The 15,629-nt window shown below is 43.5% G+C and overlaps 1 protein-coding gene across 7 annotated transcripts in view; it reads left to right on the top strand.

Moving 5' to 3' along the window:
- The first annotated feature begins 817 nt into the window (after positions 1 to 817).
- The window catches only part of HEATR5A (HEAT repeat containing 5A), a 123,889-nt gene continuing 109,077 nt past the window's right edge, over positions 818 to 15,629 (top strand). For 5 of the 7 annotated variants that reach the window (XM_080643164.1, XM_080643166.1, XM_080643163.1 and 2 more), the window contains exon 1: positions 818 to 1,069. The gene's annotated coding sequence lies outside the window, so the exon portion shown is untranslated. The remainder of the gene's footprint in view (positions 1,070 to 15,629) is intronic. The other 2 variants (XM_080643165.1, XM_080643162.1) reach the window with 1 other exon arrangement.

The following is a 15,629-nucleotide window of genomic DNA, read 5'->3' as shown; positions in this document are numbered from 1 at the left end:
TTTTCAAGGCTCCTGGGTAAATGGCTGCATCCAGGGCTGGGGCAAGATGAGCTGAGGCCAGAAAGTAAGAGAGTGCTCAGAGAATGATGGAGGTGTGTCAGAAAGGCACAGAAGTAAAATGTGAATGTAGAATATGGATGGTGAGTATACGGTATATACTACTCTTTCAAATTTTCTGTATTTAAAACATGTTTTACAATAAGATATCACGAAAAAATTAGTTTTTTACAAAAGAATTTAAACCACACAAAAGACACAGAGCCGGCATAAATGGGGGAACTCTTTGGTGCGTGCGTGCGTGTGTGTGTGTGTGTGTGTGTGTGTGTGTTTTAAATCTTAGCTTTCTCTGAACTCTCCCCTTTTTACATTTTCTGCTCTTAAATAAAAGCCTATTCCACACCCTCAACGGACTCTCCTGTAGCTTGTTGCTAGTTTGCTTGTCACAATAGCAATTCCTCGGCTATTCCCAAATAAACTCATTTTCTTTTTTTAGCTTGCCTCAGTTTACCTCTTTATTTAGGTCAACAACACCCACAGCACTCCCTGCCTAAATTTCTCCAGGCGTAGCCTTCAGATGCCCCATTGCCCTCCTCCAAGGATTCTGGCTGGTGATAAACACAGACAAAAATAGTTGTGGCCATTATCTCTGGACTGCAAAGCCCCTGCCCCGGCCTCAGCTTGGGCCACAGTATCCTCCATCGCTCTCTCGGCGGTGGAGCAGTCACGCCTGCCAGAGTGGGCGCTCGATGGCTCGGCGGCCGGCTGGCGGGGCCTCGGGGCGCTGGGCTAGGCTGGGCTGGCTCCCGCTCGCCCGCTCGCGCCGCGCTGGGGACTCCGAGCTCTGCGGCTCCGCCCCGCGCGCGCCCCTCCCGCCTCCCTGCCGCCGCCGCTTGCAAGTCCCAGCGCTGAGGAGCCGGTGTCGTAGCGGGACTGGGACGTGTGCTGAGCCGTGGGGGACCCCTCGCTGGACGAGCAGTTGGGGATCCCGGGAGTGGAGGCGGCTCCCGCGTGCGGGGGCGGTGTCGGGGCTGCCTGCCGGCTGGGAGGGACCACGCACCGGGCCTGCACAGTGAGTTGAGCAGTTTGGAGCACCTCGGGGTGGTGGCTGCTGCGAAGTGGTTGCGGAAGCTGGGACCCCGGGTGTGGGAACTGGCCGGGAATTAGGTGACATGGCCTGAGGGGCCGGGCCATTGCTGGGCAGGTTGAGCTGGGCGCGGGGACGGCCGACAGCCAGCGCCGTCCGTCCTCCCTCCTGGGCTGCAGGAAAGTCGGGCTGCTCCCGAGCACAACAGGTAGGCGTGGACTCTGACCGCGGGCGGGAGCCGGGCGTCGGGAAGGTCGGAAGGTCGGAGCTCGCTCCGCCGGCCCGCCGCTCCCGGACCCGCCCAGGCTACGCCCGCCGGCCCCGACCCGGCTTCGGGCGCGGTTGTCCGGACGCCGAGGTGCGTTCCCGAAGGCGGCAGTGGAAGGAGAGTGGTTATTGCCTTCTACGTGGAGGACTCTTTCCAGTCCTCACAGGAAAGGAAGCGTTTGCTGGGGTAGCATTTCTTCGCTTTAGGAAACACTGCTCTCCGCCAGCACAGCGTCATTTCAAGTCATTATAAAGTCTTAGAAACTTACACAGCGCTATATGGTACTCACCAGTGAAGATGTTAGACATTGTCAAGTCAGAAAGTAGTTGTCAGATGATTTGAGTCCCTTCATTAAAAGTCATAATTAAACTTTGTTCTAGGTACATTATTCAAGTATTCAGCGCCTTTTACGCGCCCTTAAAAACTTACAGCCTAGAGAAGATGTTAAAAGGAGGGGGATATGGGGGAGGGAGTGCCCACAAGTACCGTTCAGAAGCAGAAGGTTCAATGACATGTATTTTTTTAAAAAGCTTTATTGAGTCTTTTGTGTTTTATTAACTATCCATAGTATATTGAGGGCTTTGAACCGTCCTTGAATTAGGACCATAATTCTCCTATATTAAAAGCACTTCTGCATTTTAAGGAGACTGCAGGAAATATTATTAAACTTCATTTAAGAAATGAATTAACTGAGACCTAAGGAATTAGTAAAGATTTGTTTATATCATTTAATTGAATCCCTTGTCTAGTTCTAGTATTTAAATTCTTTGGAGTAGACCAGGTGTCAACAATTGACAGCGTGTGGGTCAAATCCAGCCTGCTGCCAGTTTTTGTAGATTTTATGGCTGTTTATGCATTGTTTATGTGATAGAGACTGTGTGGCTCACAAAGCCTAAAGCCTCTCCTGTACTTGTCAGAAAAAAAATTTGCCACACCCTAGACTAGACCTCTAAACTCTTAACCACTACATCTTTTTTGTAGGAGGAAAAGGTTAAGTTCAGTTTTAATTCTTAATCTTGCTTTTTCATATTATGTCAGGTAAACTGTATGGCTTCGGGATCCTAGATGTGTAATGATGGAAGAGGGGCATGGCTTTTCTGTTACATTTGCTTAGAATAAAGTTTTTAACTTTAACAAGTTACCTTTTGGTAAGGCTAGAGAGAGGAAAGGATTTTTATGTTTAACAACTTTATAATGGTTAGTTTTAATTTAGATCTGGTGTGGAAAGTTTTTTTCATTTAGTAACCTCTCTTTAACATATCATTCATGGTGTATATCACAAGTAACAGTAAGTTACTTTTTTTTTACATGAATCCTGTGATATAGCAGTTGATCAAAAGATCAAACAGAAAAGTATTGGAAGTGTAACTGTGAACATGAAATCAAATGTTTATCTACAGTAAGACCCAAATGGGAAATTAGAACTCTCTAAGAAGATATCCATCCGATTGAAAATGAAGCATGTATCTTGAGCCATGCGTGGGCTTTTTGGTTTTTTTTTTTAAGTAGTAACAATTGAAAAGATAATTATTTCTAGAAAAGAAGCATAACATAGCCATATTAAAGCACTATGTTAATGTCACCAACCTAAGAAATTGGAGCTAGTTATGTTACCGGAAGGAGGGAAAACTTGTAAGAAGTGACAATTCTAAATATTTAAAGCTCAGCATATACTATTTTTAATCTTAAAACCATGGTATGGTTCTAATAGCTCTAAATAACATGTTTTATATGTGTACTTTTTCATTTTTTTAAATATGTTTTTATTGATTTCAGAGAGGAAAGGAGAGGGAGCGAGAAATGAAAGAATCATTGATTGGCTGCCTCCTGCATGCCCCCTACTGGGAATCTAGCCCACAACCTAGGCATATGCCCTTGACAGGAATCGAACCCAGGACCCTTCAATCCACAGGCCGACGTTCTATCCACTGAGCCAAACCAGCTAGGACTTATATAAGTTTTTTATCAATAACTTAGTTGTACTTACTGCCCAGATAGTGCTTCTCTATTGGTTAATTACCAATATACAACAGTTATACAATAGCATGTATCTGTATCCTCTTCTGTTACATTTGTAGGTTTCTATATGTTGAAATATGCATGTTTTTGTGCATATATGTGCAAAATAATACCTCATTTATTCAATACATTCTTTATATAATAAAAATAACAGAAAATTGAAATTACCCATTGAAACACCAAAACAAATTTTTTTTTTGTTAATCTTCACTTGAGGATATTTTTTCCATTGCTTTTTAGACAGAATGGAAGGGAGGGGGAGAGACAGAGACAGAGAAACATTGATGTGAGAGAGACACATTGATTGGTTGCCTCCTGATTGGTTGCCCCCCACAAGCACCCTGACCCAGGCCAGGGATGGAGCCTGCAACCAAGGTACATGCCCTTGACTGGAATCGAACCCAGGACCCCTTTAGTCCACAGTCCCAAGCTCCAACCACTGAGCCAAACTTGTCAGGGCCCAAAAAATTTTTTTAAATTTTTGGGGAGGAAATATGAAAAGCAAAAACAGCAAAACCATACATACATTGGTAAAAATTTCTTAATCTTAAACAGAATTCCAAGTTCTCTGAAAGGATTTTTTCTTAACTCATTTGACAGGAAAACATGACCTGAAATGATAAGAAGCTATTTAGAGTCGTTTTTTAACCCCACCGTATGTGACTATGTTCATCTGCTGCTGCAGAAATATCAATGAGTTTGATTATGGCGTGCTGCCCCAGACCCACTTGGGGTTGAGTATGGTAATTCACTATATTACTTGGGTGAGCCATGGCAGTCATAACCAAAAGGCAGGATAATAAGAGAGTTGTTCTAGGAAGCTATACTTGCAAGGCTGGGCATCTGGCAAGGAGTGAGAAAGAAGTCTGCCAAGAAAACCCCTCGGGTACGAATACAGGAAGGTAAGAAATGTAGCTAAATTCTAGGCTAGATATATAGGGTATGTTGTCAGAAGGGACCATGAGGAAAGCCAAAATGTCAGACCATAGTGCAGATTAAGGGTGAATCTGAATGCTGACCAAGAAGTAAGAGCCATGCCCGGCCTATGTGGCTGTTGGTTTGAGTGTCTTCCCATGCATCAAGAGGCGGCTGGTTGGATACCCCATCAGGGCACATGCCCCTGTTCCACAGGCTCGATCCCCAGTAGGGAGCATGCAGGAGGCAGGCAATCGATGTTTCTCTTTGAGGTTTATATCTCTCTCTTCCTATTCCTTCCTCTCTTTCTAAAAAACAACATTTTTGACTAGTTGCTCAGTGGTTAGAGCGTCAGCCCACGACTGCAGGTTCAATTCCGTCAGTGGCCCATACCTATGTTGTTGGTTCTATCCTCGGCCCACTGGGGCATGTGCAAGCCAACCAATCGATGTGTCTCTTTCATATCTTTGATATCTTTTTTTCTCTCTCTCTTTCACTCCCTCCCTCCCTCCCTCCCCCTCTCTCCCTCCCCTCATCCCTCCCTCCCCCTCTCTCCCTCCCCTCATCCCTCCCTTCCACTCTCTCTAAAAATCAATGGAAAAAATATCCTCAGTGAGGATTTTAAAAAAGCCAACGTATTAAAAAAAGATGATGTAAGAGCCATGAACAGTTAGAAGGAGGACATTCTAAAGCAGGCAGTGTCTATTGGCTGAACTAGGAAATCCTATGTGGCAGATTGCATAAGCAGCAAATATAAGGATAAAGTTACTTTGAAAAATTGAGCAAGGATTCCTGGCCTCTGCTGAGCCAAGGGAATAATGGCATTTTGTGTACTTTGCTCTCATACTAAGTAGCCCCATATTGCCCTGGTTTTTTAAAATGTCTGTAGTAAATAATATTTTGGTCATTTCCATCACTGATAGCTGCTTGCTCTGACTTCTTCCTGTTCTCAATGAGTTTGCTCCTTCACTTTTAATATGATGCTGTCTACCACACTAGCTAGAATCCAAATAACTGGATAATTAGTCATGTCTAAACTAAGAATGAACAGGCTCTGAGGGATCAAATGTCAGTAAAGTTTATGATCTTTGAAACAGCTCCTTTATATTGTTTTAAGACAACTTTTTTTTTAATTCATGTTACTGGATTCTTGAGTAGACCAAGTAGTGAGATTGCTTAGATCCGTGGTCGGCAAACTGCGGCTCGCGAGCCACATGCGGCTCTTTGGCCCCTTGAGTGTGGCTCTTCCACAAAATACCACGGCCTGGGCGTGTCTATTTTGAAGAAGTGGCGTTAGAAGAAGTTTAAGTTGAAAAAATTTGGCTCTCAAAAGAAATTTCAATCGTTGTACTGTTGATATTTGGCTCTGTTGACTAATGAGTTTGCCGACCACTGGCTTAGATGGTGACTTTTGGATGAATGAGGTGGGAGATATAAGAAGAGTAAAATTTCTGTTATCTTAAAATCTGCTTTCTGGAACTCCTAAGTATTCAGAATGAAATCTCTCTCCCCAGGGGGAGTTGGAAGAGTTGGTTTGTAGAATGAAGAGTGATAAAAATTATCAAGAGTAGCCAAAGACTAAACTAACACTGTTAGTGCTTATTGATTGCTGTCAAGATAGAAAGGGCCCTTTGGAAATTGATGTCTCTAGAAGACCTCACACTTTAACAAAAAGCCTCAAAGTATGAGACTTTAGAGGAAAGTGAAGTGTTGAACAACAAAGAAGAATTAGATGGTTTGGGAATGGCAATAATTTAGTAATATCAGTAATTAGAGACTACATGAAGAGGCTATATGAAGTAGTTGAAGGAACATGGACATTGAAACTAGACAGATATAGGTGTTACTAGTGGCCCGGTGCACGGATTCGTGCACATTGAAAGGAAATTAATTAGAAGAAATATATTAATATCGGTATTCACCCTTTCTCTATAATAGAAGTGTCAGAGATTAAAGAAAATTAGTAAAATGTATATGAAGATAATATATAAATTGATAAATAAACAATAACAACATGATATAACAACAACAAAGACATGATATAAAAACAAAAAGATATAAAAACATCAACAAAAACTATCACTGATAAATTGATAAACTTATTCTAATATCTCCTTGTATACCACATTAAGAGTAAAAACACTTTCAGAGTGCTTGACTAATTTCCCTTGTGATGAAGTATTTACAACTTTAACTTGAAAGTCACATGCTCTTCGAACTCGAGAGAAAGCAACATATAACTAACCATATCTGAAAACAGGTTTAGATAGGAATATTTCTACTCTGTCTAGTTTGTCCTTGTGATTTATTAATAGTCAAGGCAAATGCTGACATCATGGGAAACTGTCTTTGAATTAATTTAAATGGGAGGCCAGTGTCGAAACACACGCATGCGATTGGCACCAGTGATAGCTTTATATGTATCACACATGTGTGATTCAGTGTTTATTTTTAAATTGCCAGTGCGTGCCATATGTACCAACTTGACGGTTGGTTGGACAGTTGGACAGATGGGTGGTCGGTCACTTAGCCTGTTATATATATAGATCTCTTTCCACTTAAATAGTATCTTGATCTTGGACAAATTTCTTACCCAACGTTAAATGTAAAAGGAGGATAATAATACCTTAATTTCAGTGTTGCGAGGATTAAATGAGATAGTGAGTTAAAAAGTCCTAGTAACTAAATCCTAAAAAAAATTAGTTCCTTTTTCTACTTTTGCCTTATTAGAGTTGGTTCCTACTGTTCAGTCATTCAGTCCACCCCCAACACTTCCTTTTACCCTCCAAGGGTTTCCTTTGTTTTGTAATCTGAAAGGAGAATTGCCATAAATGGCTAGACTTTAATTGAGGGCCCTATTGGTAATCTTCTTCACTGAATCCAGTTTCTGCCATTCTTCTTATCCCTAACTAGAGGCCCGGTACATGGATTCGTGCACTGGTGAGGTGCCTCAGCCTGGCCTGCACCCTCTTGCAATCCAGTAGCCCTCGGGGGATGCCGGAGAGCCAGTTTCGGCTCGATCCCTGCAGGCCAGGCTGAGGGACCCCACTGGTGCACAAATCCATGTGCTGGGCCTCTAGTATGCACATAAAATCTTTGGTTAACCTCTTCCCGCCCTCCCCATTCCCTCTGAGATTCATCAGTCTGTTCCATGTTTCCATGCCTGTGCATTGAGCATTGCCCCCTGGTGGTCAATGCGCATCATAGCTACTGGTCAAATGGTTGCTTACACACACACACACACACACACACACACACACACACACACACACACACTAGAGGCCCGGTGCACGAAATTTATGCATGGGGCGGTGTCCCTCAGCCCAGCCTGCACCCTCTCCAATCTGGGACCCCTCGAGGGATGTCCAACTGCCCGTTTAGGCCCGATCCCACTGGGATCCCACTGGGATCGGGCCTAAACGGGCAGTTGGACACCCCTTTCACAATCCAGGACTGCTGGCTCCCAACTGCTTGCCTGCTTGCCTTCCTGATTGCCCCTAACCGCTTTTGCCTGCCAGCCTGATCATCCCCTAACCACTCCCGTCAGCCTGATTGATGCCTAACTGCTCCCCTCCAGCCTGTTTTCCCCTAACTGCCCTCCCCTGCAGACCTGGTCACCCCTAACTGCCCTCCCCTGCAGGCCTGGTCATCTCTAACTGCCCTCCCCTGCAGGCCTGGTCACCCCCAACTGCTCTCCCCTGCAGGCCTGGGTCCCCCCTAACTGCCCTTCCCTGCAGGCCCTGTCACCCCCAACTTCCCTCCTCTGCCAGCCAGGTCACCCCTAACTGCCCTCCCCTGCAGGCTTGATCGCCCCCAACTGCCCTCCCTTGCAGGCCTGGTCCCTCCCAACTGCCCTCTTCTGCTGACCTGGTCACTGCTAACTGCCCTCCCCTGCAGACTTGATCACCCACAACTGCCCTCCCTTGCAGGTCTGGTTCCTCCCAACTTCCCTCCCTTGCTGGCCATCTTGTGGTGGCCATCTTGTGTCCACATGGGGGCAGGATCTTTGACCACATGGGGGCAGCCATCTTGTGTGTTGGAGTGATGGTCAATCTGCATATTACTCTTTTATTAGATAGGATAGAGGCCTAGTGCATGGGTGGGGGCCAGCTGGTTTGCCCTGAAGGGTGTCCCGGATCAGGGTGGGGGTTCCCTTGGGGTGTGGGGCGGCCTGGGCGAGGGGCCTGTGGTGGTGTGCAGGCCAGCCACGCCCCCTGGCTACCCAAGCAGAGGCCCTGGGATCTGGGATTTATTTATCTTCTACAATTGAAACTTTGTAGCCTGGAGTGGAGCCAAGCCTTCTGCTCGCTCCTTGGCGGCAGCCATTTCTATTGGGATTTATGTATCTTCTATAATTGAAACTTTGTAGCCTTAAGTGGAGGCCACGGCAGGCCAGGGCTGCAGAAACTTGGCTTCCTCCATCTGCGGGGGCAACCCTAGCCTCCTGCTCTCTCCGTGGCTGCAGCCATCTTGTTTGGGTTGATTTGCATAGTTGCTCCTGATAGGCTGGTGGGCGTGGCTGGTGGGTGTAACAGAGTGACAGTTAATTTGCATATTACTCTTTTATTAGATAGGAGAGATTATATATATATATATATAGACTAGAGGCCTGATGCACAAAATTCGTGCATGGGTAGGCCTGGCTGGCGATCAGGGCTGATCTATGGGGTGACCGGCGGGGTGATTGGGGGGGCCCCCACTGGCACTGCCTTGGCCAACCTGGTGCCACCCACTCGCTGTCCCTGCCCCCCGCTGTTGCCAGTTGCCTCCCTCTGTGGGGCTACCAGTGGGACTTTTGGGGGGCCCCGCTGGCACCCGACTTGGCTGGGCTGGGGCCTGCGGGCTTTGGGAACCTCCTGCATTGAGCATCTGCCCCTTGGTGGTCAGTGCATGTCATAGCGACCGGTTCCACCATTCGGGTGATTTGCATATTAGTCTTTTATTATATAGGTCTAGTGGCCTGGTGCACGAAATTCGTGCACATTAACAGGGAATTAATTAGAGGAAATTTTTTAATATTGCTATTTGCCCTTTCTCTATAATAGAAGTGTCAGCGATGAAAGAAAATTAGTAAAATATATATGAAAATCCTCCTCCTGTCAGAGTCTGGGGCTCGCCACGGGACTCAGAGTCAAGTCCCTGCCCTCCCGTGATGCCTCAAAATCACGTGAGACCCAGACCCAGACCCAGCCTGCCCCACCCCCAATGGGCAAGATCCAGACCCGGCCAGCCCCATCCCTGTCAATCCCTGCCAGGCGGGGGGCGCAGCCTTAGGTCTCCCGTCAAGCTGCGCCGGGTTGGGGGGGCGCAGCCTCAGGGTCCCTGTCAAGCCCTGCCTGGCAGCGGCGGGGGGGGGGGGGGGCGCGGCCTCAGGTCCCCTGGCCCCGGTACTTGGATGGGGGACACGGCCTCAGGTCCCCCGGCCCGACCTCAGGTCCCCTAGCCCCGGGGTGGGGGGGGGGCACTAGGACGTGATGACCATTTGCATATTAGCTCTTTATTATATAGGATAATCAACACTTATCCTTCTGGTACTTTTTTTCTTTACCATGGATTTGCAAAACTGGATACTTTTGTCAAATGGTTTTGATATTTTTATGACTTGTGATACATTGTGTTTTCCAAAAGAGTTGAACCTGTTTGTACTGTCACTATAAAATTTAACAACTTTTCTAAAATCTCAGTATTGGGCCCTAACCGGTTTGGCTCAGTGGATAGAGCATCGGCCTGCGGACTGAAGGGTCCCAGGTTCAATTCCGATCAAGGGCATGTACCTTGGTTGTGGGCACATCCCCAGTAGGGGGTGTGCAGGAGGCAGCTGATGGATGTCTCTCTCTCATCAATGTTTCTAACTCTCTATCCCTCTCCCTTCCTCTCTGTAAAAATCAATAAAATATATTTTTTAAAAAATTAAGAAAAATAAAATCTCAGTATTGGCTATAACAGTTTTTATACTTATCATATTTAGAATTGATATATACCTAATTTTGAACCTGAAAACTCAGCTAAAACATATTCTTACTTAGCTTAAATCATTATTGTATACTTCACATTTAAAGTATGATAACGAATTTATTTTTAGGGTTGCTATAGAGAATTAGACTAAAATTAAGTTCAGACCAAATAATATAAGTTTGAATTTTATTGTCACTTTCTTGCTGTTTTCTAAAGCAGTTTTAGTTGCTATGGGCTTATCTAAAAATAATATCAAGATAAATATTTCTTAGATGAATTAGAGGAGAGTAGTGGGCACCAATCAGCTATTAAAATCATCTATATTGTCTAGTCTCAGCATTTTTATTTATAAATTAGTAGTGCTAGTAGGTGTTTACGGTAGTGGTATGAGGATTAAATAAAAAATTCATTTATGACAGCACCCCAGCCTTCAAAGATTCTAATTCAGTTGGTTTAGGCTCAACATTGGTATTTTTTTAAAGCAGCTAGAGTTGAGAACTACTAGTCTACATTGTTACAGGTCTGCTATCTTTAATTTTAGCTTCCTTTAATTTTTAACAGTTTACCTACCTCATCTCTTGTTCCCTTTACTATTTTCCCAACACTCCCTTTTTAATTGTTTGACCTTTATCATTGGAGGAGTTGGGAGATGAAGCTCATTTTGTGGTTTACTGAAAGATGTAGGTAGAAATAGGTAGAGAAAGAACCCCCAAATGTGTGTCCAACTTCTACCCCTTGCCCTATTTGTTCCACACATTTTGTTCCTTACATCTTTTTTTTTTTTTTTAATTGAAGTGTCCCTTACATCTTAATGTCAAAAACACTGCCCTCCCCCAACCCGTGGAAAGGCTTCCTAGAATAAAGAGAATGAGCTTTGTTGCCAAGAAAATCTGGGTTCATTTCAGCTATTTACTAACATCTTAATAGTTCCTTCATCCATAAAATAGGGATATCTTCGTGCTTTCTTCCTTGTGATGATAAGATATAAGTTAAGCACTAAAAAGTTCCTGGCTCAGTGAATAATGGCTACCATTGTCATTTTGTGACTTGGGAGTCAAGTTAGGAATCTAACAGAAATTTAGTTTGTTTATTGGTTTTTAAGAATTTCATTTTAAAAGATTTTAAATCACTAAAAATTTGGAGACCAGAGAAAGAACATTACCCACAATGCTGCTATCTGAGAATCACTGTTAAGATTTTTGAATCATGATTTGGAAAAACACCAGGCGAATCTTATAGTCTAAGTCAGTGGTCGGCAAACTCATTAGTCAACAGAGCCAAATATCAACAGTACAACAATTGAAATTTCTTTTGAGAGCCAAATTTTTTAAACTTAAACTTCTTCTAATGCCACTTCTTCAAAATAGACTCGTCCAGGCCGTGGTATTTTGTGGAAGAGCCACACTCAAGGGGCCAAAGAGCCGCATGTGGCTCGCGAGCCGCGGTTTGCCGACCACTGGTCTAAGTGATGGATGGATGGCTAGAGAAGCCAAACATTATTTTAAGAAGCATAAATATAATAATGAAAAAGATGTTATACCAAAAGGAGACAGTACAAGAATAGGGTAATTAATCATGAAAGGCTTCCTGAAGGCAGTGATTTTCTTAAGATGAATTTTAAAATAGTTTACTGTAGAAAAAGCAAGATATTTCAGATTCAAAGATGGAATAAATACAGATAAGCTTTAAAAATCAAGATAGCCTGGCTGGTGTGGCTCAGTGGTTGAGCATCACCCAATGAACTAGGAGGTCATGGTTCAATTCCCAGTTAGAGCACATTGCCTGGGTTTTTGGCTCAATCCCTAGTGGGACGGGGTGTGGGGGGGGGCGTCAGCAAACCAATTTTAGGACTGCGTCTAGGGATGTTTAAAATACAGTAACAAAAAGACGTCTTTTTCTTTCTACCAAGGCAGCCCTCCTTAAGGCAACATCTTGAGCGTGATGCTCTGTGTAACTTCTGGGTTCCTATTTTGTAACCTATAATTTTGCAAAGCCTGAGTCACAGGTCAAAGGGAATCTCAGGTCAGGATAAAATGACCCAGCTTTTTTCTAAATTAAAGCTAATTACTGTTTTGTCTCTTGTGTTGTTGATTTTTTTTTTTTTTTTAAGGTTTGGATTTTAAGATTTATGTATGTTTCCTGAACATTTGGAGATTCTTGAGAGGGTTTTTTGGGCTTATTTTATGCTTTTTGAACAAAACGAGAAACTAAAGACTAGAGGCCGATTTGAAGCTATTGTGATATCTTTTAGAGAAATGAAAGCCAAAGAAAAGTAATTGAAATCTAAGTATGAGACATGTTTCAGAACCTTAAGCACTTGAGGCTTGCTAGAATTAGTTCCATTTACTGCCTAGTGGCTGGTTCATTTTGTAAATTGGTCTTTTTTGTGCTCTGGAAAGAAAAAACTAACAAACCAATCCAACAAACCTATCTTATTTTGTATTTGATGTTCTCTTTTGATTATTTGTGATTTTTCTCTTTTCCCTTCTCAAAATGATATACTACATCATTTTAAGAAGCTAAAATGACCGAGAAGATTAGGGAGACTCGCCCCTCCCCAACGAATTTCAACCTATTTCCCATCTCTACTAAAATAGATCTGTAAACCCTAGATAGACAAAATTATGTTAACACTTTCTGTCAGGACTGGCATCATCTTAGCTTCTCGGTGACTCAGTTTCCTCATCTTAAAATGGGGCTAATAAAAATAGCCACCTTATGGATAGTTTTCATATTACTCAAGAAAATGTAAAACATTAGGCCCTAGAGTATAGTAAGTGGTCAAAAAATATTAGCTTCTTTCAAAAATAAGGTGGGAACAGCAATTTTACGAAATCTTTTTTTGAAGTAACATAACTAATTTGAAAAATATTTTGCTATATATACTTTTAATAAACTAATCACTTTGTAATCTCAACAGGAACATGGAAAATGTACAAAATTTGAAAAACAAGCATTCTCTAGATGTTTATATAAACAAGGTTGTGGTTATATTAAAATGTATAGTAGAGCCCTGGCTGGTTTGGCTCAATGGATAGTGTCGGCTTGCGGACTGAAGGATCCTGGGTTCGATTCTGGTCAAGGGCATATGCCCAGGTTGTGGGCTCGATCCTCAGTGGGGGGTGTACAGGAGGCAGCCAATCCATGATTCTATGTTTCTCTCTCTCCCTTCCTCTCTGAAATCAATAAAAATATATTTTTAAAAAATGTAGAGTAGATAAGATTGCATTTTAGTCATCTTCCTAAAGTGAAACTTCAGATAAGAGCAGGGCTATGTTATTTGCAAAATGCAGTTACTTATCTCAATGACGTGCACACTAGGGCAGTGGTCGGCAAACTGCAGCTCACGAGCTGCGGTTTGCCGCTCTGTTGACTAATGAGTTTGCTGACCACTGACCTAAACTCTCGATTCCAATAATTACAGGCTGTTGTTCCTTGTGATTAAGCCCCTCTAGGGGATCATAGGTGCATTTTAGACTTGGGATTTTAGATATGGGATTACCAATATGAATTGTCTACTTCTTTTAGGTGTCATTTATATGAGAAATGTATTGAGCGCCTTGGAGATAACTTTATGCCCTGCTTATGATCTCAAGCTTTTTACTGAATTATTTATTATTGCATTGTGTTAGCTATTTTGCTTCTTGATAGATCATTTTACACCACAATATTGCTGCTGCCTAAGGGGAAAAAACGTCTTTTCAGCAGTCATAATGACCTCAAAAAAGGTAATTTGATTCTTAAGATAGGATTTTGACTTGCCTGGTGGTTATAAGAAATTTTCTCTATGACATTGAGGTTATTTTTTTCCCTTACACAGTCATAGACATTGCTTTTCTCCTTCTGTACATTAGGTTTCTTCCAGAAATTATTTCTCTAGCATTTATTACCTTTATCCTTAATTGTATATATTTTGGTCAGTTCCCTTTGCTAATTTAAGAAAGAAAAGGAAGTGTTTTTTTAAACAATATGCTAAAATTCATGTTGTCTGGTAAAGTGATTTTGTTAACACCATTGTTTGTATTGTTCTTGTTCCTTAAAATTGACATTTCTGAAAATAACCTAATATGTACTTTTCTTGAGGATTGTCAGTGTTAGGTCATGGATGGTATTGGCAGACGGACAGAACTGATTGAGAGGGACGACCTAGATGGCTAAAGCAGCACACAGGCATGAGGAGACATTTGGTGGATGGGTAAAACCTGTCTTTTGGCCTCAGGGGTAGCATCAGAGTCAGAATCTAGATGATGGGCCCAAGCCAGAGGATGCAGTAGGAGTTGAAAATTTAAATACCCATAGAAGTTGGCAGATAATGTAAATGAATAGTGCCGGCCTGGTGGCAACTGTGGCCTGCCTGTTCAAGAGTCCCTGCTCCTCTAATCTACGAGGAGCTGTATGGGAACATGGACCCAGGTGTTTATATAAATCTTACGTTTAAATATTAGTAACTAATTTTTTTCCTAGTTCATTAAAAGCCAAATTTGGTTAATTTGGTATCAGTTTGTGACTACTGTCTTTAAAAGAGGCTCTTTTCTGTTATTTAATAATTATGATGACCTTATACTGTTGTAGGTAATTTTATACCAGTGAACTCTCTGGGAGAAAAAATAATGAAAGGGAGGAAAAGAAGGAAAGAGGGAGGGAGGGAGAGAGAAAGGGAGAGAAGAAAGAGGGAAACGGGAAACCTTCTCCATGTATCCCATCTGATTTTCTAATACACCTTTACTTACTGGCTTCTTTATAAAATATTGAAATTTGTTTAGGGGAATATGAACAATATATTTTAAATGTTTTTGTTTAATTACCTGTAGCATTCTATCTATATTTCTGTGCAGTTCCAATGACCTATTTATGTTTAGCTTGGAGTTTTATTTACAACTAGAGGCCCGGTGCACGAAATTCGTGCATGGGGTGGGGGTCCCCTCAGCCCAGCCTATACCCTCTCCAGTCTGGGACCCCTTGGGGGATGTCAGACATCTCTCTCACAATCTAGGACCGCTGGCTCCTAACTGCTCACCTGTGTGCCTGCCTGATTGCCCCTAACTGCCTCTGCCTGCCTGCCTGATTGCCCCTAACTGCCCCCCCTGCCAGCCTGGTCACCCCCACATGCTCCCCCCTGCTGGCCTGGTCACCCCTCACTGCCCCCCTGCTGACCTGGTTGCCCCCAACTGCCTTCCACTGCAGGCCTGGTGCCCCCCAACTGCCCTACCCTGCAGGCCTGGATCCCCCCCCAATTGCCCTCCACTGCAGGCCTGGTCCCCCCCAACTGCACTCCCCTGCTGACCTGGTCTCCCCCAACTGCCCTCCCCTGCTGGCCTGATCGCCCACAACTGCCCTCCCTGCAGGCCTGATCCCTTCCAACTGCCCTCCCCTGCTGGCCATCTTGTG

Source organism: Plecotus auritus (assembly GCF_963455305.1).
Source record: "Plecotus auritus genome assembly, chromosome: 1".
Classification (NCBI taxonomy): Eukaryota; Metazoa; Chordata; class Mammalia; order Chiroptera; family Vespertilionidae; genus Plecotus; species Plecotus auritus.
The sequence above is the reverse complement of the archived record's forward strand: the minus strand, read 5'-3'. Positions and strand labels throughout refer to the sequence as shown.